Source organism: Orbicella faveolata, unplaced genomic scaffold (assembly GCF_042242905.1).
Source record: "Orbicella faveolata isolate gen_17 unplaced genomic scaffold, um_ofav_v1 contig_4, whole genome shotgun sequence".
Classification (NCBI taxonomy): Eukaryota; Metazoa; Cnidaria; class Anthozoa; order Scleractinia; family Merulinidae; genus Orbicella; species Orbicella faveolata.
This window is the reverse complement of record NW_028301569.1, coordinates 10,974,915-11,001,719: the sequence shown is the minus strand read 5'-3', so window position 1 is coordinate 11,001,719 and position 26,805 is coordinate 10,974,915. Positions and strand designations below refer to the sequence as shown.

Genomic DNA, 26,805 nt, shown 5'->3' with positions numbered 1-26,805 from the left:
ATTTCTAGTCAGTAGGATTGCTAAGCAATAGTATATTCTTATCGATATTACAGAAAGATATATGTAATAACCCAAACACGGCAATTTCCTATGTTTTAACAACTTTATTTGAACCCTTAAAAAGATTACACCACACCCTTATTTTCCCAGGCACCACACCAATGAAACACTTGTCGTTTCTCAGTCTTGGACTTTGCTCTGACGTTTCTGAAGTAAACCAAACAAATTTGTGTTGTTATTTGAGTGATTGAATTAATGAAAATAACTTTTCAGGCTATTTATTTAGCTATAAAAGAAACTAATCGTGGACAGTGTATCAGTAACATGAATTTTTTTTCAGGCTTAAGTTGTGTATAACTGCGATGATCAGTCGTGTCTTCTTAATGTATCAGTAACCTGAATATTATACGTTAGAAATTATCACGTACAACTGTCTGATCCGGCAAAACATGATATATTAAACAAATAAAGAAGCCTAAGCCGTGTGTTACACTGCGATAAAACACGACGGGCATTTGGGAACAGGGGGGGAAATGTAGAAAACACGTGCCGCAGGCGAGTGTTTTCTACATTTCTCGAGTGTTCTCAAATGTCAGGAGTGTTTTAACACAGTGTAATCAGTACACGGCTTAGGCTTCTTTATTTGCTTTATGATATAGAGAGTAATGTGGAGAAAAACAATAAAACACGATTTTTCTATGTTTTGTACTCTGATAAAACATGGGTTTTCGACCAATCAGAGCGCGCGCAGGGTCCTATCTATATTATAATATACAAAAAGCCTTACAAGGCTTAAGAAATAGACAGGAAAACCTTATATGTACTATGTACATTTAAGAGTTTAAAACTAACTAGTGAACACATTAGCCACTACGTACATCTGATATACGGAAACTTTAGGTACGTAGAAAATCCAGCAAAAGGCCTGGGACGAGGTTGGTTTGGAAACTGGTATGAGGATTTCTGCGTAATTAACGTTTTCAATGCCACCGCTCATCACCATTTTTATGTTAATTACGGACATTTTACACAATAACAAGGGCTTATTTCTCGGTACATTGTCTAAACGTGTTATCCAGTGTACCTGATATAACTTGCCTTAAAATGATGCTGATGTCCCGGCAACGTTTTCTCGGTGTAACTTAAGACGCTCATCGAGCGCAGCCGCATTCAAATCCGGGTCTTTGCGAAGCGCTCTATCTTGGTCTCCTATTTCTGTCGATTCATTCTCTTCGTGAGGCATTTCAATACTTCTCTTACCGAAAACTAAATCAAAGTAAACAAAGAAATCAGACATTGTCTTTTAGCGCAGAGACTTGTTAATGTAAATATAAAAGTAGATACTTAAAGCTATTTAATAGATCGACACTAATAACGCGCGTGCTGCCCTTGAAAGTGGATTTAAAACGAATTGACAGGGTAAAGATTTGAAAACTAGAATCTTGACATCAAACTAAGGTTACGAGTTCAAGAAGTCATTCTGGGAGAAATAAATCGACTATTCTCACTGCATATATAATGAGCGTATCGCGATAACGCGCTACATTCCGCTAATCCCAAGGGTCTAGGTTAGTAACGTCTAGTATGATCCTTTGCAGCCTTTCGAACATAAAATCTGGCTGCGCAGTGCGAAATCTCGCAGTTTGACAAGATTGCCGTGGGAAGACGCTTTGCGCCCCTCCCTCCTCCCCTGGTGGCGGTGACCACTTCTCACCCGGCCTTGCTGCATATCTTTTGCTTAGGCGGTCGCGGATTCCTCCCATAAGTTAGTCTAACGTGATCGAAACAATGGATATGCAGTGAGGATAAATTACTGTTTTGAATGTTTACACGTTGCGAATATTAAAAGCGGCAGCGGCCCAATTCTATTGAGAGCCAATCGACTACACCTAAATCGTTTGAATTGCCCGTAAAACGGGAAACATGCAAAGTCCACAATCTTCTTCAGCCATTTATTTGCCATTTCCTCCACTAATAACTGGAAAGTTGTCATTTTCACCGTTAAACGGTCTTTCAGCCGTTTACATAGCATGTCGAAAGATGACCGAAAGATGTCGCCTATGCACGGAACACTGAAAGCGGGTGTAATTAAACACCACTGATTCAGAAACCCTCATTTCATCATATTCATCCATCCCGTTCAACACCTATGATTTGTGATTGACCATACCACATGAGATGTTTTTGTTTTGTTTTGCAAAAACCCATCTGCTTGTGCGTTATTTGTTCACAAGAATTCCAAACAAAAGCCGGTCAAAGAAATTTTAAAAAACTTTTTATAGTATGTCATAAGAATAGAATATTCTAGGGATGTCTGTTTGTAATGGTCAGCGCTCCTTGTGTTCTTGTGTTTAGTGTACTTACGCAACCCGTTCGCAGATAGGATCAGCAGAGCGGTGATGAACACACAAATTGTAGTCTTCATGGTTTGCACCAAGGGCAATGAAACAAATGCAAAGTTTCTGAAGAGAAAGAATCAGAACAATAATATATCTAGATTCAGAGTGGCGAAAAAGAAATAATAAAAAGTACAGAACTTTAAACTTTATTGAATTCGTTGCATACTTATACATAGGAAACCAAAATAATAAAACAACAAAATAATATTAATAATAAATAAGTCATAGGCGTTAGCAACTGGAGCAGAAAACAGGACGATGTCCCAATTGACATTCAGCCCCATTAGTAGTAATGATAGTAATAATTACCATATAATAATATTTACAATCAAATTGATTTAAAAATAAGTTTCTATACTTACATTCTCACTGCTTGGAATATTATAAGAAAGAGTTGTTATCATCACTGGAAAAGTTGAAAATTTACAGAGTATGTAAATAACATGTAATTAACATGTAAATAACCAAAAAAAGACTGTAAAGAATAATTTACATGATTTTTCCCCTTTTACATGTTTTGGAGGTTTCATGTAAATAACATGTAAATATTTTAAGTGAAACATGTAAATGATGAAGAAAACACTGTAAATGTTTCAAAGCAAAGGGCTAAGATCATGTAAATAACATGTAAACTGTTCCTGCAAATACTGTAAATAGCCTGTAAATTTCTTGTGATTCAACCTGGAAACCCGTAAATAACATGTAAATTTAATACAGGGAGGGTGCCATAATACTGTAAAAAACATGTAAATAAAAAAGGGGAGGCTGTAAACAACATGTAAATAAAAAAAGGGAGGCTGTAAATAACATGGAAAATGAAAACAGGAGCCTGTAAATAACATGTAAATCGAAGACGGGAGCCTGTAAATAACGTGTAAATCGAAAAAGGGAGCCTGTAAATAACGTGTAAATCGAAAAAGGGAGTCTGTAAATAACATGGAAATAAAAAAAGGAGCCCATAAAGAACATGTAAATCAAAAAAGGGAGCCTGTAAATAACATGTAAATGGAAAAAGGGAGCCTGTAAATAACATGTAAATCGAAGATGGGAGCCTGTACATAACATGTAAATGGAAAAAGGGAGCCTGTAAATAACATGTAAATGGAAAAAGGGAGCCTGTAAATAACATGTAAATGGAAAAAGGGAGCCTGTAAATAACATGTAAATGGAAAAAGGGAGCCTGTAAATAACATGTAAATGGAAAAAGGGAGCCTGTAAATAACATGGAAATAGAAAAAGGGAGCCTGTAAATAGCATGTAAATGGAAAAAGGGAGCCTGTAAATAACATGTAAATGGAAAAAGGGAGGCAGAAACCCTGTACGATAAATGACTTGCAAATAATAACTTGAAGAAAAATGCATGGAATGTACTGTTTTATTGTAATCAAATCTGTTGACCTTAATTATAATAGTAGAAAATATGCAAATTTACACAAAATCAGAAATTTATTGCAATCAGAACAAACTCAGTAAAATTCAAATAGTTTTTATATGCCATGAATAAGGTTTACAATGTATACATTGCAACAAATAAAACATGTTTTCTTTTCTATCTATCCATAACAAGACGACTTAAATGTAATTTTGTGCATGGCCAAAATATTTTAAAATACCATGACTGAGATCCTTTAACCGAATTCAAGCACTTTTCAAGAAGACTACTAAAATTCAAGACCTTTTCAAGATTGTGTGAAACCATGTCATATTGAGCCCTATTTAATTCATAAATAATAAAATGATTAAGAACTATACTGTTGTCAGCTACAACTAGTGAAAATTTTGCAATTTAGGTGTATTACTAAATTAAAATTGTTTGCAAATGGATACCTGTCTTTAATATATACTAAATCCACAAAGTCAAATGCAACACAATGATAATACCTTTGTCATAAAATGAATGAATAAACTGTTTTTTCTTACTAAGTAATTAATGTAGGATTAAATTGGCCTTAATAATGAGAAATGGGGGAGGCATCATGGCCTTGTAGTTACATGTAGTGCGTTCAACTCCTGATCGAGCGATCCAGGTTCAAGCTCTAGGCAGGTATGTTCTGTTGTGTTGTTGAGCAACACACTTTACTCTCAGTGCCTCTCCACCCAGGTGTATAAGTGGGTAGCAGCGAATTTAATGGTGGGGTAACCCTGCAATGGACTGGCATCTCATCTAGGGGGAGCAGAAATAGTCCTAGTCGCTTCCTGCTACAGAAAGCAGGATAAGCTCCAGCCTGTTGGGCCACGTGGCTCGTATGCAGACTTTACCTTTACCTTATTATGAAAATTACTGCAATGTAAGTGTGAAGTATTGATCAACTTTTTTCATAGAGTGAATTGTTCCTTTGAAATAGCAGAAAATAGGGAGAAAAACCATTTACCACAAGATAGAGGTTGACATTTTAAATTCATCATAAAAACATTCATGCCAAAGGAATACTACATTGCATAACATAAAACAAGGCTTCTGACATCTTTTAGGCGATGTTTACAAAGTCACAGTTTCCTTCTTTTTCCAAAACTGTACGGAATCCAATCAGTACAAACATTTTGGACCCTGACAAAACATTCACTGTAAGCAATATTCAAAATTTTACTTTTTCTTTTTGTGATAAAAAAAACTGTACTGTAAAAAAAAAATTCATAGGGGCCTGTTGAAATTGAAAGGCCTATCTAGTACCATAGTTCCCATAACACATCATAAGTTAATAAATTATTGTTCTGGTACTACATGTATGTAAACATAGCCTTTTCTTTTTATGATGAAATCTTATAGCTGCTGTATTGAACAATAAGTATCAACCTAGCAATCTGAGATATTTAAATTTGATGCTAATTCACTAACACAGGTACAGTGTAGGTGATACTTCAAAGCATTAAAAAATAATGTTTAAAGTGGTTGAATTTAAACCAGAAAGCTGCCAGAGCATATCAAAGTGTTGAAGGTCACCATGTTAGACTGTAATGCACCAGGGGCCCATTTCTCAAAGGTTCCAAAAAGTTTTCGCACCCAGAAAGCCATACCAAAATCTGAAATTGTATGCTTACAGAGCTGTTTTAATCGCTTATTCTCAATATGAACAGAGGTTTCCTTCACACAAGAAGTTTCAGGCATATACAGCTCTTAGTTTTTAGACACAGATCAATTAAAGATGCCTTTGTGGGCCCGAAAAGTTTCCAGGGCCTTCAAGAAATGGGCCTTGGACCCCTTATAGAGTCATAAGTACTGTAGACTTCTCAGTGGCTGATTTTTTCCTGATCAAGCATCAATGCCAAGGAGTATGCATGTATTGACCACTCTCAATTTTACTTCATCCTACAAGTAACATAAAACATTTCATTAAATAAGATAAGTTATGTCTGAGTATGAATCAGCAAATTCTGTGTATGATATCAATCAGTGAATTTTACATTGGAGTTATTATTTTGTTTGTTATCATTCCAATTTATACTGTGACCTTTGAAATCGGACTGTAGCCGGTCATGTTGACTGGCCAAAGTAATTTTAGCTCTGTCATGTCTCGTTTCTGACCGGTCAGGATATTTATGCAAAAATCAAGTACATGTAATGTGAGCCAAATTAAACCCACAAATAGAGTTTGTTTGTTCCAGTCACTGCTAGACCATTTAAAAATTGGCTTAATATTTTTCTGAACGGATTTAACCCCAGTCACTTGAATGGCATTCCTATTGATCTTGAACGCATGACAAACAGCAAGCGAATGGTCTTTAGCCGTTCGAACAGATACATGTATGCATTGGTGTATGTTTTCATTAGAGGTCATAATAAAAAAGAGATTTAAAACTCTCAGATTTACAGTTGGGGATTTGATTGTTTATTCAAGAATGAACAACGTGACCGTCTCAACATGACATGACTGGTCAACATGACTGGTGAGTGAAGTTTTTGGCCAGTCAAGTCACCATTCTGGCCAGACATTGCCCGTTGACCGGCCATTATTTTGAGCCCTGAATATTCATCAATCAAACAGATCTTACATCTACATCTGTAGCTACTGTGTGACAAAAACTTTGCATCTCTGATTGGAAGGCACTGAATGTCAGAGGATGTAGAAGAACTAAACTCAAAATGTGTGGCAGTAAATATTCAATGTTCACTATCTTCTACATCGTAATATTCATGCACAATAAATCAAACTCCTATCAAATAATGTTTAAATAATAAGTTAAGTTATTTGCAGGCACAATTTGATTGTTTCTTACACGCACTTATGCTCTATTGGTGGACAAAGGTACAGCTGATGTCATAAATGTTTGTTTTTGTTTCTTTGTTATGTATTACGAAGCAGATAGATTCTACGTTGTCGCGCATCTGTTCAGTAATAGATCACAGAAGACATCAAAATGTGGTAAGAACATCAGTAACACACGCCTGAAAAATTCACAGATTCTGTGACACACTCTGGTAATGGGTTATGTGAATATTTTTTGTTTTTACCATATTTTGGTGTTATCTGTGATCTACTCAGGGCAGGAAAAAACCAGGTCTGATTTCCTCAGCCAAGTAAATTTTGCTCTTGGGCAAGTGAAAATAGAAGTTCAGTGGCCCGGTGGGCAAGTGAAATTACCATGTAGCCTCAGTAGTCTTGTGAGTCTGACTAAAAATGCCAGCTTGATAAATGATAATTTCCAGTCATTCCATTTCAAAACTTAAGACCTAAAGATTACTTAATTATTAGGTTGAAAGCAAGAATTAGTTAGGAATGCGAGCATACTTCATTCGCATTTGTCCTCTGATTTTCTTACTGGCCATCACACTGGCAACCAATATTTAAATGGGGGCAAGTGAAAACTGAAATTGACTGGCCCAGTGGGCAAGTGACTTACAATTTTTTTTCCTGCCCTGCTACAGATGAATGAACAGATGCATGACACATGAAACCTGCATGTATTTGGTAAGAGCCCAATTTCGTACAAGTAAAATGTACATGTACAGCTGTAACAGGTCTCTAAAATGCTGTCTGGTCATCCCAGGGTAAGGCAATCGATTGAAATTGATCCATAAATTGATATAAATCAATAAATTGAAATTAATGTAAGTGTTATCAGTGCTATCAATCAATGGAAAGAAATTCATACTCACATGCTAGAGAAGTTTCAAGTTATCAATTTGATTTTACCAAATTTATCAGTCATTAGAGAATCAATTGAAAGTTGGCCTCTCTTTGTTAGTTCACATAAACTGTAAAAAAATTGTGTCCCTCAACAAAATGTTTGATTGTAACTTTTTCATGTAGATTTCAAAGGCACTACCAAAGACCCCCAAAACATAGTCCCCGATACATGTATGCCAGCAAAATATTCTGTTTACAAGATACAATGTTATGTTTTTATGCAATTGTATTCATTATTTCATATTTCACTTTATATCTTTTGTTCATTTCTTCCTTATTAAATGTTGCTTAAAAGATAAGCTAGTATCAGCAAAATTGATAATGCTTATTGAAAATTTGATCACAATCGATTACTCATGACGAATTCTTTTATTGATTTCTGATATCATTGACTAATTCCTATTGATTGTTATGAAATAATCGATTGACTATACTGTGTCGTCCAAGACAAGTAGATTTTCCTGCCTGGGCAAGTTACTCTTCCTCTTTTTTTTTTTCAAGTCCTGTGTAGTTTTCATGACAGTTTGAGGTACATGTATACCTCTTCATAAAGTATCGTGGTGTTTTTTTTTTGTGAAAGAAAAATTCACAACATTTAGCTTACTATCAGCACCAGTGGGTGCAATGTCCATGTACAGTTGTGTAGCATATTGTAACTTGCATGTAGGTACAACTGTAGATACTTGAGTAACTTCAGAATACTTACACTAGCATAAGAAAAATTTCTCTGCTGAAGATGGCACATTACATTTTAGCTTACTAGCATTCACATCAGAGGGCAACATAACCTTACAAGAGAATGCATCAGCCAATAAGCCAATAACAAATGTCGCATGCTCATACTCGGTTATCGAGAACAGATAATAACAGATAATAAAGCCCTTTATGCACAGCAGGTAAACATCAACAAAGTCGATTCCACAAGCAATGTAACTTCTCCTTGATAATGACACATTCACAACCAAAGGCAAAACGAAATGTATACGTATCTTGACGTTACTTTACTATACTCGTTCAATTTATGCAAAACTTGCTTACCTGTTGTTGTTGCCTGTGATCGCTATCTTCAGCTTCTGGGTAAGGGAAAACTTTGCCTTGAAACCGTGCACGATGACGAAGCGAAGGTAGAGTGGATTTTGGCCCCTAAAACAGAGCTCGAGTTCGATGCAGGTTCCAACGAACTGCGAAACATGGCGGGAGAACCGAGAGGACCTGGTACCTAACATGAAGACCGCTGATTCCTGTTTGTTGGAGATCGGGCACTCACAAGGCTGGTATGCTCTTACAAAGGGACTGGGATAACAGTGACGGCAATGAAAGCACAGAACGGTAGAAATCACCAAACAAAAACACAAAAAACACAAAACAAAACAAAAAAACAAAATGTCATTTTGGGTACCGAAAAAAAGTCAGCTATCATTTTCGGAAAGGCGATAAGTGCTAACGTTTTCGGGAAATGGACAAAAAAGCCCTAATAAGTACGAGATACACAAGCTCCTCTAGAATAACCGAACAGATAAATTTTTTTTGCGCAACCTAAAATTAACCTACAGAGCTTTGAAAGTACACCAGATAGCCTAAAACAGCGTTTCAAAGCATTCGAGAGAAAACGGTCGTTGGGCCGGCTGTGTCCCTTATGGTTCCCTGCCTAACCTAACTCGCGTCAGTTCAAACTCGGTCACCGGGGCTCTTTCCTTCTTGAGCTCACACAACACGTGACGCTTTCATGGTCCTTCATGAATGAATACGTACGTGTCCGAGAATTAATTTTTCTCTTTTCTAGAGACGTAAGCTTGGGACGCCTGCATGTGCAGTAACAATTCTAGTTTTATTTTGTCGTTGTGGATGCGCGGAAAGTTCACAAGAAGACAGCTTAGTGCGGTGTCGATCAATGCAGCGATTTAGTTTGGTGCATACCTTCTAACCCAACTTCAATTTAAAGCAAACTATAGCACACACTTGGATTTTAGAGAAGTTCAAATGCTTCAACGTAAAAGGCACCTTAATGGAGGCTTCACGGTAGGTTTACGGAGCTTTAAGGCGGTGTTACATTTTAACTTTACGCGCCTTTAAAAGGTCCCATTTATATGTTCTCGGTTACCCGAGACAACTCTTCCTCTCTCTTCCCCCCCCCCCACCCCCCCGTCCCCCCAAGTTTAACCTGGCCGGGGTAACTTTTCATTTATTTCTTTGCAAAATTCAACCAACCGTTTACAAGAGGATAGCGAACCTCTCGGTAACTTGGAATTTACATCATTTCAACGGTCTCCGTTGGTTGAACCGTTACACCAGAGTTATATTAAATAAGCCCACTTTTCCGTTACATGGTTTTTGCAGGGTTTAGGCAGGCCTTCTCTTAAATTTAGATCTTTTTGTTGTAAAAGTCTCCATTTTACATTAACGTGGTCTTAACAGTTTTTCGAAAAGCCCCCTTTATCTCATTTAGATTGTTTTCACAGCCTTTGTAAGGTCCCCCTTTTTAATTTACATGTTTTTAGCAGGCTATTTAAAGCCCCCCACTGCACCCGAGCAACTTCTAGGTTTTCCATTTACATGGTTTTTACATGTTTCTTACAGGCCCCCTTTTTTCATTGACATGGTTTTTACATGTTTCTTACAGGCCCCCTTTTTTCATTTACATGGTTTTTAAATGTTTCTTACAGGCCCCCTTTTTTCATTTACATGGTTTTTACATGTTTCTTACAGGCCCCTTTTTTCATTTACATGGTTTTTACATGTTTCTTACAGGCCCCCTTTTTTCATTTACATGGTTTTTACAGGGTTACAAACATAACATTTCCAGACTTTTTACAGCATTCGCTTGAATTATTTACACGTTTCTTACATGGTTTAGCAAAGCAATTTACATGTTTTTTACAAAGGCAGATACTGTAAAAGTGCGTAAAATATTTTACAGGTTTTTACACGTTCTTCAAATGATCATTATCGACAAAAACAATGTAAATCACTATTTACAGAACATTTACATGCTGTACTAAAAGCTGTAAATTTCCTGTAAATTTATTTTACAAAACCCTAACATGTAAATTGTAATTTACAAAGAATGTAAATCAATATTTACATGCTGTAAATTAAAATTGACATGTCCATGTAAATTTTCAACTTTTCCAGTGCATAAAAGTCTTAAAGCCTCCTTTTCAAAGTATGAACTAAGTCCACACTTTTTGAAACAATTCACATTATGCGATAACAATGCGAAAACATCAAAACACCTGTCTAATTAACACTAGTAATAGTTCACATTAAAACTGCCCGCGTTTTCTCTTTTTGTGCTGATTGAAAACAATTGAACATTGTGTGAACTGAAACTTTTATTTCTTTTTTTGTAAACTATATCGCTCATAATGTTCCTATAACTTAGGCAATTTATCATTAATATGATCCAAACAATCAACTAAGTAAACTAAACCAACACCTTCTATTTAACTCATTCTATTCCAGACAGTTTTAAAGGACAAATTTAACACATGATATTTTTTACATAATATCTCATGAAGCATTTACAGCAGAGCAGTTTACTCTTTCTCGTTTGAAAGGGAACAAAACGTACTTCCTGGAAAAACACAGGTTATATGGGGTTCTGGACTCTTTTACAGATTATCCATTGACCTTTTTTAGGAGCGTATTGTTTCGTGTTTACACGCAATTATTTTAGCGCCATGAATTGTGATAAATAAATAAATAAATAAATAAATAAATACAACTGGCGATCGGAAGGGTGTTTAGTTGCAATTAAAAACATGCGATAACATCTCGGACACAAGCGAATCGACACGTACGATCGTTTAGCGAGAATTCTCCACTTCGAATCTCGAGATAATTCAGAAAACTACTTTCTCAATTACTTGCGGTACCTTCTGGGTTGTTTTAATCCCAAAATAAATCTTCAGGAACTTTGAAATCGTTTTAAATTTGTCCTAGAATCTCCGCCATTTCGAGGCGAAATTGCTTGATCGCGCTAAAATCGTTATGAAGGCCATATTTGAGTGTCTTAGCACACAGGACCACCGCGCGCGCCCAGTTTCGTCAAACCGGGATCGATTCGCATAACACCACCGATGGTACCAATATTTCATTACTATTATACGCGGGGGTACTATTATTGCGCGGGGACAAAAATGCAAATTGCAGAATTGACATCATCTCTCAATATTGGCTGTCGTCACATCAACACCATTAACTGCAGTTTGTAGTCAGACTTTACAGTGTTAGTGATTGCAGTGAACTCTCCGACTAAGTTCATGACAGCCCTAATCTGGTGAACTGTGAAATTCAAACATGACTGACTGGAGAAGGAATTGGAATTCAAGACCCATATTAAAACGCACCTTCTTAATAAATGTTATAATGTAGATTAGCATGTCTGTTGTCATGAAGCTCTCTAAGACCTCTAACTTCATTGGATCTTGTTAGCACGAAGCTCTGCTGTTTTAGGGCTAGGGCCCATTGTTACTATTGTTTGTATATCATTTCTCAGCCAGTTCTGTGAGACGTTCCGAAGAGCTTCGCGGCGACCCTAGCACGTTACATATTTCTAAATTTTTACCGTTATTATTAGTCAAGAGTAATTGAGATATATATATGAATTTGTAACGTTTTTAGCTACCACTATATCTGTAAAATTTGTAATTGGAAACTTGGGACTGTAATTATTGTAAAGCGCTATTGAGCTAAAGGGAAATAACGTTATGAATAAAGTATTATTATTATTATTATTATTATTATTATTATTAAGGCTATGTCTGGTTGTCGTTCTGGTTGCATATCTTCACGCAAGAAAACGCCCTCGAAAATGAAGAAATTTAGTCAAACTTTTAGAGAGGGTTACAACGTGATGTTTTTCCATTATGCAAATTTTTCTTTGGTTTGGGTCATCGAAGCATGCATCACGAGTCCCTAACCATAGTTAGAATGAATAGAGAAGAGGTCACACCTCTAAATACACTCTTTATTTTTTATAATATGTTTTTTTTAAGAATATCGAGCCTGAAATTTGTGAAATTTTAAGAACATTTTAAGAATAACCCCGAGGTTGACATTTTGAAAAGAATATAATGTATGTTAAAAATTTGTAAATACAATACAATTATGTGTTTTTACTAAACCGTATAAACATTCTTTCTTTCTCTAAACGGGAAAACAACAACAACAACAACAACAACAACAACAACAAAACAGCACTAGCCGTTTGTTCGATGCCAATAACCATTTCTCCAAGAAGTTATGTGCGTGATAGCAGGCTTCAATGCCCGCAGGCTGGCTCCAAAATTACTTTAACACCATCCGGACATCAAATACATTCGAAAACAAATATTGTCACACGCTATAATCTAAGAATATTCTCAAGAATATTTTCAGCCTAAAGTCAGCAGAAAAATAAGAATATTCAGCCTCTGCCGAAAAAAAAAAACAATATTCTAATGAAAAATAAAGAGTGTAGCTTACTAAGTTATCTCTGTCCTAAGTTATATTAAAAGCCTTGATGTAACTAATGTCCAATTTGATTCATTTCATTGCAGAATTAAATATTTATTATATTCATTTTCAGCGAACTATTTCTGATAGTTTAACCTTGTTATTTTGATAACAAGTGTAAAATGGCCTTCGATTCTATTGATTTTCCTCAAAAGCGTGCTTTTGACCGCGCCTCACCATCAATTACGTGTAAACTAGATAAGTGTTGTTGTGCTGTCGAAATCAATGAACCTTAGTTAGATCAAAAGACGAAATTTTTCCTCTAACATGCTAAATTCGCCAGGAATTGAAAGTTTGGCATTTGAGCAATAAGCAATGGTTTATGCTGACTTTATCGGGACTACTGAGGTCTAACCTACCTTTGAAAACCTTTGAATAACCGCTTTCAAGCTTTACTCAAGATGGCACCCGAACTCAAGTGATCAAACCCTAAAAAGTATGAATTAAAGCTCGGGTTTCACTGCAAATTGAAAAAATTATATATCAGGTCTGAAACTTTCCCTACCTGACTTTGTGTGGTAAAATATAACCCAAACTAAAGGGCGGCGATTAAATCTAACTAAGGAGTAGAAGAGTCTGAAAATGTGGCTTTCTATTGGACGTTTATAACAGCTCGTCTTTAGGTGATTGGTTGGCTGTGAAATGGAAACTTCTGCTCTTCTTTTAGCCTTGCAGGGCTCATAGTTAATGTATGAGTGTTTCCTCGCTATGACATTCAACCACGGAAATATCGTTAGGCCTTAAGGAGCAACCAATCAGCAATTCCGTTACATGTGAGTTGCTGAATATTATCCAATCATCGAAGAATTCAATAGCTGCCACTAATTTATGCAGTACTAATGGTTAAGGTATGACTGTTTCCTCGCTATGACCCTCAACCATGGAAAATATCTTAGCAACTGGTTAGGCCTTTAGAACCAACTAATCAGCGACTGCGTTATCTAAGATGCTGAATGTTATCCAATCATCGCGTTGCTTTTATTTAGATTCAGGCAAACAAAACAATGCAAATTAAATGTTCTGACTGTTAATACAATAATAACAATGAATCTCTCTAAAAACTCATCAAACTGTGATGTTCTCGATGCTTTTTTACAATATAAAATCCTACATATAGATCAATTTATCCAGCCATCTTGACCTCATGCTTGATCAATAACACAGTATGTCAGTCCTGAGGCCTGCTTCATTAGACTCCACGTGATCACAGTTGAACCCGTCTTTACAACACGTACGGCCGAGTCACCCTAACGTAAAATTAAGTTGCTGTTATGAGAAGGAAGCCAGGAGTTTCAATAAGAATGACAGATTAATGCCAATGGCTGCTGTGGAGAGATGGCTAGTTATGTTAGAGAAGGTTCCACTATGTCGTTTTAAGTAACAACTATTCTTGAAATGACTTATCCACCACGAAAGATACATTGCACGGCTATTCTCTCGGAAACAGTCTCGGGGTCTTAAAGCATAGTCTCAGAATCTCCATGTCTCACAATCTTGAAATTGCAGAGTTCCTCAGAATCTCGAATTTTGCAGGAAACCGTTTGGTCTCAGACAGGGTCTTGCAAGCCTTACCCAGATACATTACAGTGAGATATTCATGAAAACATAGTGCCGTAAAATCACACGTTAAAGCCCTAGGCTTGAATAACTTTATAAGGGGTTTTAGATGGGATTACAAACGGGCGGTGGGAGGGAGTTTATATCCGGGGGGGCATATATAAGCGTAACAAAAAACATGTTCCGGAACGACGAGATAAAACGTATCTGAGAAACGAATTAAAGCTAGAATACCATTACATCTAGATCTATTACATTTATAATACATTTTTTTACACTTTCACGTTTTTATATATGCATGAACATTTGTCTCTTTCTTTGGTATCATTATAATTATTGTTTTTATTGTTACTCCACAGCCACTTGTTTATGCCTACAACTTTCGATCAAAAATTTTAATGTTTGTAAAGAAACGCAAAAGTAACGCACTTATACATTACATAAGCTTATATCGGGGGAGGGGGGGGGGGGGTGGGGGGACTTCTATCCGGCATAAGATCTTTGTTAGCAAATAGAAGAGCCTATATCTGGGGGGGGGGGGGGCTTATATCCGGGGGGCTTTAACGTGGGATATTTTACAGAATTCGTGACGGATTGGTCCAGTCAAGTCATAACCAAGCGTTCAAATATCGTCCAAGATCCTGGAATTCGAGCCAAAGTTGGTCAAAATCACGCTGCTCGTATAGCCCCGTCACAGCGACTTTCTAGTCACTAAGTGAGTTGATATTTCGGCCAGACTACTCATAACCAAGCGTTCAAACATTTTTCTTCTGTCCATTTCACTGAATTCCAAAGTCTTCTCAAATAAGTTTAGCGTCCCTAGGACTGGGAAATATCGCCCAAGGTCTTGGAAATCGACCCAAAGTTGGTGAAAATCACGCTGTGCGTAGCCCGGTCTCAGCGAGTTTCTAGTCACTAAGTGAGTTAAACAAAGGCTATATTTCGGCCAGACTGCTCATAACCAAGGGTTTGAACATTTTTCTGCTGTCCATTTCACTGAAAACCAAAGTCTTCTCGAATTAGTTTAGAGTCCCTAGGACCAGGAAATATTGTAAAGGTTCCAGGAAATCGACCCAAAGTTGGTCAAAATCATGCTGCGCGTAGCCCGGTCTCGGTGACTGTCTAGTCACTAACAGCCAAACTGTTCATAACCAAGCGTTCAAAAATTTTTCCTCTGTCCCTTTCACTGAAAACCAAAGTCTTTTCGAATTAGTTTAGAGTCCCTAGAACTGGGAATATCGCCCAAGTTGCTAGATATTGACCAAAGTTGGTCAAAATCACGCTGCGCGTAGCCCGATCTCGGCGACTTTTTAGTCACTAAGTGAGTTAATATTTCGGCCAGACTGCTCATAACTAAGCGTTCAAAAATTTTTCTTCTGTCCATGTCATTGAAAACCAAAGACTTCTCGAATTAGTTTAGAGTCCCTAGGACTGGGAAATATCGGCCAAGTTCCTGGAAATCGACCCAAAGTTGGTCAAAATCACCCCGCGCGTAGCCCGGTTTCGGTGACTTTCTAATCACCAAGAGAGTTAAACAGGGGCTATATTTCGGCCAGACTGCTCATAACCAAGCGTTCAAAAATTTTTCCTCTGTCCATTTCACTGAAAACCAAAGTGTTCTCGAATTAGTTTAGAGTCCCTAGGACTGGGGAATATCGGCCAAGTTCCTGGAAATCGACCCAAACTTGGTGAAAATCACGCTGCTCGTAGCCCGGTCTCGGCGACTTTCTAGTTACCAAGTGAGTTAATATTTCGGCCAGAGTGCTCTTAATCAAGCGTTCAAATATTTTTCTTCTGTCCATTTCACTGAAAACCAAAGCCTTTTCGAATTACTTTAGAGTCCCTAGGACTGGAAAATATCGCCCAAGTTCCAGGAAATCAAGCCAAAGTTGGTCAAAACAACGGTGCGCGTAAGGCGGTCTTGGCTACTTTTTCAGTCTTAAAATTAAGTGGGACTATATTTCGGCCAGCAAGCTCGAAACCGAGTGTTCAATTATTTAACCCCTGTCCATTTCACTGCAAACCAAGGCCATCACGAGTTAGTTTAGAGTCCCTGGGGCTGGAAAATATCCTCCAAATTCCGGAAATCAAGCCAAAGTTGGTCAAAATCACGCTGCGCAAAAGGCGTTCTGGGCTACTTTTTCAGTCCTGAAATTAAGTGCGGCTATATTTCGGCCAGCAAGCTTGAAACCGAGCGTTCAATTATTTAACCCCTGTCCATGTCACTGCAAACCAAGGCCATCACGAGTTAGTTTAGAGTCCCTTGGACTGGAAAATATACCCCAAGTTCCAGGAAATCAAGTCATAGTTGGTCAAAATCACGCTGCACGTAAGGCGGTCTAGGCTACTTTTTCAGTCTTAAAATTAAGTGCGGGTATATTTCGGTCAGCAAGCTTAAAACCGAGCGTTCAATTATTTAACCCCTGTCCATTTCACTGCAAACCAAGGCCATCACGAGTTAGTTTAGACTCCCTGGGACTGGAAATATCCTCCAAATTCCATGAAACCAAGTCAAAGTTGGTCAAAATCACGGTGCGCGTAAGGCGGTCTCGGCTACCTTTTCAGTCTTAAAATTAAGTGCGGCTATATTTCGGCCAGTAAGTTCGAAACCGAGCATTCAATTATTTAACCCCTGTCCATTTCACTGCAAACCAAGGCCATCACGAGTTAGTTTAGAGTCCGTGGGACTGGGAAGTTTTCCCCAAGTACCAGGAAATAAAGCCAAAGTTGGTCAAAATCACGGTGCGCGTAAGGCGGTCTAGGCTACTTTTTCAGTCTTAAAATTAAGTCGGGCTAAATTTCGGCCAGCAAGCTCGAAACCGAGCGTTGAATTATTTAACCCCTGTCCATTTCACTGCAGACCAAGGCCATCACGAGTTAGTTTAGAGTCCCTTGGACTGGAAAATATACCCCAAGTTCGAAGAAATCAAGCCATAGTCAAAATCACGGTGCGCGTAAGGCGGTCTTGGGCTACTTTTTCAGTCTTAAAATTAAGTGCGGTTATATTTCGGCCAGCAAGCTCGAAACCGAGCGTTCAATTATTTAACCCCTGTCCATTTCACTGCAAACCAAGGCCATCACGAGTTAGTTTAGACTCCCTGGGACTGGAAAATATCCTCCAAATTCCGGAAATCAAGCCAAAGTTGGTCAAAATCACTGTGCGCTTCAGGCGGTCTCGGCTACTTTTTCAGTCTTAAAATTAAGTGGGGCTAAATTTCGGCCAGCAAGCTCGAAACCGAGCATTCAATTATTTAACCCCTGTCCATTTCACTGCAAACCAAGGCCATCACGAGTTAGTCTAGACTTCCTGGGACTGAAAAAAATCACCCAAGTTCCAGGAGATCAAGCCAAAGTTTGTCAAAGTCATGGTGCGCGTAAGGCGATCTCGGCTACTTTTTCAGTCTTAAAATTAAGTGGGGTTATATTTCGGAAAGCAAGATCGAAACCGAGCGTTCAATTATTTAACCCCTGTCCATTTCACTGCAAACCAAGGCCATCACGAGTTAGTTTAGAGTCCCTGGGACTGGAAAATATCCTCCAAATTCCGGAAATCAAACCAAAGTTGGTCAAAATCACGCTGCGCAAAAGGCGTTCTGGGCTACTTTTTCAGTCCTGAAATTAAGTGCGGCTATATTTCGGCCAGCAAGCTTGAAACCGAGCGTTCAATTATTTAACCCCTGTCCATGTCACTGCAAACCAAGGCCATCATGAGTTAGTTTAGAGTCCCTTGGACTGGAAAATATACCCCAAGTTCCAGGAAATCAAGCCATAGTTGGTCAAAATCACGCTGCGCGTAAGGCGGTCTATGCTACTTTTTCAGTGTTAAAATTAAGTGCGGGTATATTTCGGTCAGCAAGCTTAAAACTGAGCGTTCAATTATTTAACCCCTGTCCATTTCACTGCAAACCAAGGCCATTACGAGTTAGTTTAGAGTCCCTGGGACTGGAAAATATCCCAAAGTTCCTAGAAATCAAGCCAAAGTTAGTGAAAATGACGGTGCGCCTTGCGGAAAACACGTGCACTAAAAAAAGTTTACGGGAAGGAAGGTTTACTTACTATTTTGAGCTCGAGTTACTCAGTTTTTTCGCTAAAAGCCAAAGAAGGGCCAGAAGTTCTTGTTACAAATGTCCAAGCTGCCTTGCCGTCTATAAATCTGTACTTGCCGTCTTACCATTATTTGATCACCTCAGTGCTATATTATCGGAGAGCAATCACCACGTGCTTTTTCTGTTATATGCGGCTTCAGTAAAAGAAAGTATATGGTCATATTGTAATGTGATTATTGTCCTATAAGGCCCAGTTCAGACGCCGAACTTTTCATGAGTCGAACCTATACTTTGAAATAAGTACATGAAAAGTTCGGCGTCTGAATCAGTTAAGAACGGCTATTTGAATTTGGAGCAGCTCAGCCGTTCTTCCCGCCTAGCTCAGCTGGGAATTTCGGCTTTGGAACGGCTTTGATTCAGACGTCGAACTTTTCATGTGCCAAACCTAATGCATACACCTTGCCTGAAAACCGCCGACGTTTCGATGTGTTTTGGTTCAAACTAAATTAAGTTCGGTAAATTAAGTTCGACGTCTGACTCAACAGGCGTACTTTTGATAATTTGGGTCGATCCAAATTCGGCTAAATTCAAATTAAGTTCGGCTCATGAAAAGTTCGGCTTCTGGACTGGGCCTAAGTTTAAGACAGCAATCAGGACGTGTATTTTCTATTATACGCCCGGATTGTACACAATATTTTTAAAGCTGTTCAGCCCAGAATGGGACAAGAATGGCTGGAACTTTGGACATGTTTCATAGTTTCAGTAAATAATGTTCATTTATGTAAATATTTTATGATATACGATCAACTGCTGTATTATTACACAGCGATCATTTCGAATTCCTGTTTTTTCTTTTATTCGATGGTTACGGTGTTGTTTTGTTCCAAAAAACAGTATATTAGTCACCATAAGGTAAGGATGTATTCTGTAGTGATGACGGCACGTTATGTAACCCGCTTTATATTGTGGAATTCTGAGCTCGAAACTTTGCACATGCAGTTTTGTAACCTACCTAATAAAGGCAGATAAACATTGCCTTTAACATTGGTCTGAACTAGGAAACTAATTATAAGGCAGGTCTGAAACAGGCTATTGATTTAAGGGTCAGGTCATAAAAAGGGTGTCGAACTTTTGGTCAGGTAACAAAATAAGGTAGGGAAAATCGCAGATTTTGGTCATAAATAGGATAATGGTTTCAGGCAGCGGGCCGCACAACCCCACCCAATTTTTCTGGGAGTACCTCCCCCCGGGATTTAGAACCACCTTGGTAGCCGAAGAAATACCACCACGTGACCTGGCTACTGCTCAAGAACTTTGTCTGGGTGGGGCTTGAGGGCTAGAATGTCTTCGAGACGGGTTTGATGAATATTCTAGCCCAGCGCACCAGACTATTTTTATCGCACCCATATCCTTACATTCGGTGGCTGCGCCCGCAGTACGAGCGGCAGTCAAAACCGAGCCGTCCTGTGGAAACGACACGATAATAGTTGTTTTTCTTCGCAGCGGACAAAAATTAAGCCAATCCTGGTCTCCTCTAGATTTAATAGTTAACTCGGGAATCCTGGGTTTAATTTGACGAGGAACAACATATTTCGAATAACACAACTGTATTATCCTACCTGACGACACTCTACGAATTACGAGCGAGTGTGACTCATATTTTGCGCAAACTTAGAAGCTTGGAGACACAAAATGTCTCATATTTTTCATATTTTACAATCTGATATGGTTTTTGGAATTGCAAATCCCTTTTCGTGAGTATTTAATGCCATCTTCAATGAGAAAAGTTGTCCGATTTCAATGCCTTTCCTGTTAACATACATTGACGTCAGGACAGTAAAATTTCCCGCCTGCTGAATCCTGATTGGTCAATTCAAATTTCAGGAGCGGCAGATATCCGGAATGAAGATACATTGGAAGAACAAGGATTAGACGGCAAGGATGTATGCGATCGAATATTATGTCCGACGGTACTGCAACGAAGGGCATGATATCCTGACAGCGGCAGACATGAGAAGGGCGCTTTCAGAGAGACCAGTAAAAGGTACATCCGCATGTGTCTGCGTAGTCGACGAGACCAAGAAGACCTTAGACGTGAACAAGGTAGAAGGATTCAGCAAGCTACACAACATCCAGCTTGAGGAAAAGGGTATTCGTGTCTGGAGGTCGTATGGAGTGGGCCGCGGTAAGGAGGTTCCTTTTGACGAGCTTGCATCACTGAGCCAAGGGAACACTGGCCTCGTTGTAAGTGAAGAGTTTTTTTGATTGCAGCGGTACGCACGTATATAAATGCAAAGACACCACTACCGAGAGCTCAGTTTTGTCCGATTCGGAAATAGATATGTTTGAATGCTCGGAGCCCGGATTTATTAAGAGTTTCAAAACCTTTTCAGAGCTCGAGTCACATTTGGACATCGGGGACCATTATGTGAAAGAGGAGAGGCAGTCTGAAACTCTCTATGACAAGCTTCGTAGAGATTGGGTAGACATGTGTCAACATAACTTAAGATGCGACATGTACACCTGGTTACCAGCAGAGTATGAGCTCGTCGCCGCCGTTAGACCAAGCTGCTAGTATGGGCTGGGCCTTACCCAAGCCACGTGCAGGATCTTCGAGGTTCACCGGGAAGGTTAAAAACTGCCTTACGGCCAGATTTGACCTTGGAGAGCAGACTAGGCGTAAAGCTGACCCTCAGCAGGTGTCCAACGATATGCGGAAAGCAACAGACGAGCGAAACAATCGGCTCTTTGATAGAAAGGAATGGCTGACCAAAAGCCAAGTGCAGGGTTTCTTTTCCCGCCTTGCAGCGACCAGAAGAAGGCAGCAAGATCCCACAGAAGTCAATCTTAATTCTAGAGACTTGTTGCGGGAGGAAGAAGAAGCCGATAGACAGCACCTCATAGAAGAGGTTACCCAGGAACTGAGGCCACAACACCCTCTGCCTTACGATGCCTTCAACCTGTATGAGTGCGCGAAAGAAAATAAATTGAGCCAATTTAATGTACCAATGCTTAAACAAGAGACAAGAAGAAAGACCTGATTGAGAAACTAATGAGCTTTGTACAAGAATGTGATTGCCGAAGTTAATTTTCAATGAAGTGGAATGAATGCTAATCAGAGTGCAAGCTCCTCGTTATATTCCATTATAGTTGTAACATCAAATCAAAGCTTGTATTGGTGCATACCATGAAAAAATAAAAATTAACCTGCAGGCTCACCTGCAAACCCCCCTCCCCCTCCAATTGAACTGAGTCAATTGAAAATCAGATCTAATGACGAATGAACCGCATTTTAGTTAACTAATCAAAAGAATTATTCAGTAAATCTAAGTATTCTAAACAACTAATACAATTTCTTAACATTATAAAGCTCTTGGGACTGTTTCTTATTTTACGCCGTCGAGATGGTTCAGAGACGTTTGAGACACCCTTTCCAAGATCAGTTAAGACCGGATTTCGCGGGACCATAAGAGTAGCTTTTGCAAAGAGGCTGAGACAATTCTTTCCTCGGGTAGGAAACAATTATTTGCTCAGGCATGAAACTTGTTCTGATTTTCACAATATTTTTGAGAATTTCTTTTACGCAGTAACATTTTTTCCACATTGACATGTTGAATTTTGAAATAGAATTGTTTCCGATTGTACCCCAGCGAAAATAAACTCATGCAAAACCTTTTGAGCTAAATTAACTTCAGCAGCTGAAATTTCTCGAGATGAGGTAGTTTTGGACAAAAGAGCCAACCTGGCTTGTCGGCTTAATTCAATTAAAGTGAAACGAACAACTGAAGCTTTGAAAGCAAACATTGCGCTACCGCGTCGTGAGAAATAAAAAGAGCTCACTAAGAATAGCTTTTGCAAGGAGGCCGAGACATTTTTTTCTCTCGGGTAAGAAACAATTATTTGCCTTAAAAAATACATAAAAGAAGTCAGGTTAAGCATATGGTCGTCTCATCGTAACCAAAACTCACCCGGCTACAGTACATGTAATTTGCATATGGATGGGAAAAAATATTCATCGTTTCTGCTGTTTACAATACCAAATGAAGGTAGATTTTTTCCGAAACAACGGCTAAATCACGGAAAATCTAATTTAAAATCCACAATTTGACCTGTAGCGAGGAGCTCTGTATGGCGCGCAATGCAGAGTGCCCATAAATTTTATTCTATATGTTTTTAAATTGATGTTAGTACTTTTGAGTTATCATTGATTTGTTTCTAGATCAGGTCCCACATTTGAGAAAATAGCTTTTAACTTTAGGTATGTCACGCTTCACACATTCCAGAGTTTGGTAGGAGCCCGGAGGGAGGGGGGGGGGGTACTCCCAGAAAAATTAGGTGGGGGGTGTGGCCCGCTTCACAAAACTCTTACCCTTTTTATGACCAAAATCTGCGTTATTCCCTACCCTATTTATGACCTGACCAAAACTTCGGAACCTATTTATCACCTGACCCTTAAATCAAAACCCTGTTTCAGACATGCGTTATAATTAGTTCCCTAGTTCAGACCAATGCTAAATTACCATAAACATAATTTGTGAAGGGCTTTTGTTGATTTTGTTTTCGATGATGATGAAAACGTGGCTTCTTACCCACATCAAGGCTGGAGAGCAAAAACTATAGCCTATTTATGACCAAAATGGCCAAAATCAGCTAAAATTGATACCCTATTTATGGCCAAAACAGCTGAAAAAGCATACCCTTTGGGGCCGCACATACTTATTTAGCCCATACAAGGGAGTACCCCCCCGAGAGTAAATTCATAACTCCGGCAAACTTTGACAGAATAAAATCGTTAAACCGTTAAAATATCGAGGAAAGATGAAACTTTTGCATGTAAAACATTCAGCTTGTTAGAATAAAAAACTGTGTTTTGGCAGCGTACGACGTTGATAGCAAAATGTCAGAGTCTGCCAAGGCAAATTAGCCAGTTTCGAGGTCACTTTGGAAACCGTCTCGTGAAAATGAAAAAAATCGATTCGATTCAAATAAATGCGATATTTGTACATTGGATATAATGGTTGACTTTCACTGAAAAAGTGAAGCCAATCGGTGAATCGAAGGTTCGAAATTTGCCTTATCCGTTCTTACGCGGACAGCCTCTTAATGCTTCTAAAGATCCCTGGCAGCTTTAAATTACTCAATGTACGCGATGCAGTAATTGTAAACGAAGAAATTGTTTGACTGTGCCTTTGTAATTTGTTTAACTCTCAAGTGGAGCAATACATACATACATACACACTTTATTTAGACACGGTAAAATCATCAGTTACAAGATTGAGATGTATTAAAAAAAAAAAAAATCTGATTTACATGTTTGCCGTGTGGGATTACCAGGAGGACAGATGGCGATCCCCAATCACAGCTGTTATTACTATAAATGTTTGAAGGCAATTTTAGCGAAACCTCTCGAGAGTGTCTGTCCCAGTAGGGGCCGTATTGTAAAAGAAATATTGTCCCTTCGCTTTAAAACTCCCGGCTAACGTACGGGGAGGCTCCGCCCGAAAGGGGTGCCTTTTTCAAATATCAGGTATGTAAAACGGTAGGGATTTCACAAGTTGAGGTAACGGAAAAGGTAGGGAAATCTGTTATCTATTTTTTTTTTAAAAGAACAGACGCACCTTATGGCTGTATCATTTAATTTATTAAGCACAACATGAAAATGACACGAAGACTTCCTTTTTTGGCGATCTATTCATAACACGCCGGTCAGGTATGACAGTATGTGAAAGGCGTACCTTTTTTTAATTAAAGTTATATGAAAAGGGTACCTTTTCTGTCAAAATGGTCTACAAAAGGGTAAGGGGTTGAACCTCGGGGCGGAACCTTCCCGTATAAAACTTTGTAGAGTAGCCCACGGGGTCGGCATATATCAGACATACGTCATGCGAGAAAGCTTACGGAGAGGAGGGTTTTGTTTCATATTATCGTATTGCCACAGCAGAAAAAAAGCTGTTTATCACAGGGTCTCCAGCAAGAAGATCTCAAAATTTCTTAAGTGATTTGAAGAGGTGTTCGGGTAAGACGAACTTCGAACCCTGACGCGTGTCTCCCAAAATATTTGGGTGTGGTTGCGAGGCGCAAACTTCTTGAAATTCATCACCCTATTTCTGACCTGCACTAAAACTTGATACCTTATTTCAACCCAGATCACACTTCTCAACATATAAGTAATAATAATAATGACAATTATAGATACCTTGTAGTTTCGTATCTAAACTTAAATTCATTCAACTCCAGGGGCCCGTTTCTCGAAAGCCCCGGAAACTTTTCGAGCTCGGAAAGCCATTGCAAAATCTCGGACCTTACGATTACAGAGCTGTTTTATTCACATATATTCTTAATATAAACAGAGGTTTCCTTCATACAAGAAGTTTCAGGATTATGCACTTCTCCGTCTTTAGATACAGATGAACTAAAAATGGCTTTACGGGCCCGAAAAGTTTCCGGGACTTTCGAGAAACAGGCCCCAGATCAGAATGTTGACAGAGTGCACCTACCAAGCGTTGTTTGAGATCAAAATGGCGCCAAAACCATACTCGTTAGTGTCACGCATACCTAAGTAACTTATACAAAGGAGTAGCTCCAGACGAAGGCACAGATGCTAAAGGCAGTAGTGAATTTTCTGTCGTGCAGTAATAAACGAAGGATTCTTTTCACCGGTTCGTTGTGATTCCACGATATAGTGTAAGCTCACGGTGTTTGACTTTCATTGACTGACCTCCAGACAAACTCTGTTTATATTCAGATTTCATCTCCTTATGGCTAAAATTTCTGATAGAGTCCCCTAGTAGGTGCTGTGGCGAGAAAAATATTGTTCCAAAGTTTAAACTGCCTCTACTTATTAACATCTGTTGCCATGTATCAGAAGTCAACGTGAACAGTACGTGGTCGGGCTTTTGTTGCCCGGGGGGGGGGGGGACTCCCATATGGAGTGGACGGGGATGCTCGTCGGAAATTTTGAATTTAACCCCTAAAGGAGACCAATCTGGGCGTGGCCGAAGCTTATGCAGACCCCTAAAAGAGACCAGTTTATAAAACAGACAAATAAAAAGTACAGTGACTTTTAATGATGGCGAATTTGTTTATATGAATTGACTAAATATAAAGAATCAAAATTCTTTCTGTTTTGTTATTTCTTCGTGTGCAACCCTTAACGAGACCTTGACGGCTAAAAATAATGACATTTTGCCCAGAAAACCCTAAGCGAGACCAAAATCCGAAATTTACACCCCTAAGCGAGACGACAAGCATCCCCGTCCATTCCATATGGGAGTCCCCCCCCCCCCCCCCCAGGTTTTGTTGTAAGGTGTAACACAATAGGAAAAATACCTCGGCCACGAGGTCCTTGAAACTTGGAGGCTAGGCAAATAAATCTGCTTAGGCCAAGTACGTGTTGATTTTTTTTGAAGAATTTTTTAGGTCAAAAGCTCTAGCTCGGTCATAAGATACTACCATCGAGGGACACGAGGGATTAGAGTCCGCCTGTTTTTAATATAATTGAACGATCAATACACAGGAATATTATGTACCTTCTGTTCAGTTGATTTGTTATCGACATGTTGATTATGGTTTGCATACTCACGGTGAAAGGAGAGTATAGTTCAGTGTTGTACTGAAAATGACTAGTCGGTCTTCAGTTGAAAATGAAGTACCTATTACGTAATCATGGTGTGTTCATTGCCATTTGTTAATGGTATTTCCTGCTAGACTGAAACTTCTTTTAGAACTCAGCGGAGGAGGCCTGTACAGGCATAACCTCTAGGAATGTAAATCTGGGTAAGACTAGTGCAACAAAGCTTGTCAATGTTCCAATACCATTCTCTGTTTTTTTTTATGTTACACACTCGAGCGATGATTTGATCAGGAGTTTTTCAACCTTCCCGCCAAAGTAATCCACTCGAGAAAACCTAAGGACTTCGTTTGTTCCCTGTTACTAATCAGAAGTTAATAGAAAAGAACTAATTTTTTCAAAACGCGCCTGTGAGTCAACCAATAACATTGAAATCTCTATCTTCATTCTGCGGTAAAGCTTTCTTCTCGAGAACCCAGCTCAAGTTATAGTTCACTGCCCACACCCCGCCGAGATTATACGAGCTTAAATTACATGGGACAAATTTCGGATATCACATAAACATCAAATTATTATTAAATTAAAGCAAAGGTCTCACAATTAATTTTAGC

General features: G+C 38.8%; 1 long non-coding RNA gene and 1 pseudogene across 3 annotated transcripts; one reads left to right on the top strand and one right to left on the bottom strand.

Moving 5' to 3' along the window:
* Positions 1–84: 84 nt before the first annotated feature.
* Positions 85–13,656, bottom strand: LOC110059546 (uncharacterized). Of its 3 annotated transcripts, none has more exons than XR_002297778.2 (5): positions 13,527–13,656; positions 13,381–13,450; positions 2,365–2,462; positions 1,085–1,266; positions 85–207 (listed from the first exon to the last, which is right to left on the bottom strand). It is a non-coding gene; the product is annotated as an uncharacterized LOC110059546 (long non-coding RNA). The 3 variants fall into 3 exon arrangements; XR_016203018.1 differs by having other exon boundaries at positions 1,099–1,266; positions 13,527–13,653; XR_016203019.1 differs by lacking the exons at positions 13,381–13,450; positions 13,527–13,656 and adding an exon at positions 2,762–3,233 and having other exon boundaries at positions 1,099–1,266.
* A 6,963-nt stretch (positions 13,657–20,619) lies between these two features.
* Positions 20,620–21,665, top strand: LOC149101415 (uncharacterized; annotated as a pseudogene).
* The last annotated feature ends 5,140 nt before the right edge of the window (positions 21,666–26,805 follow it).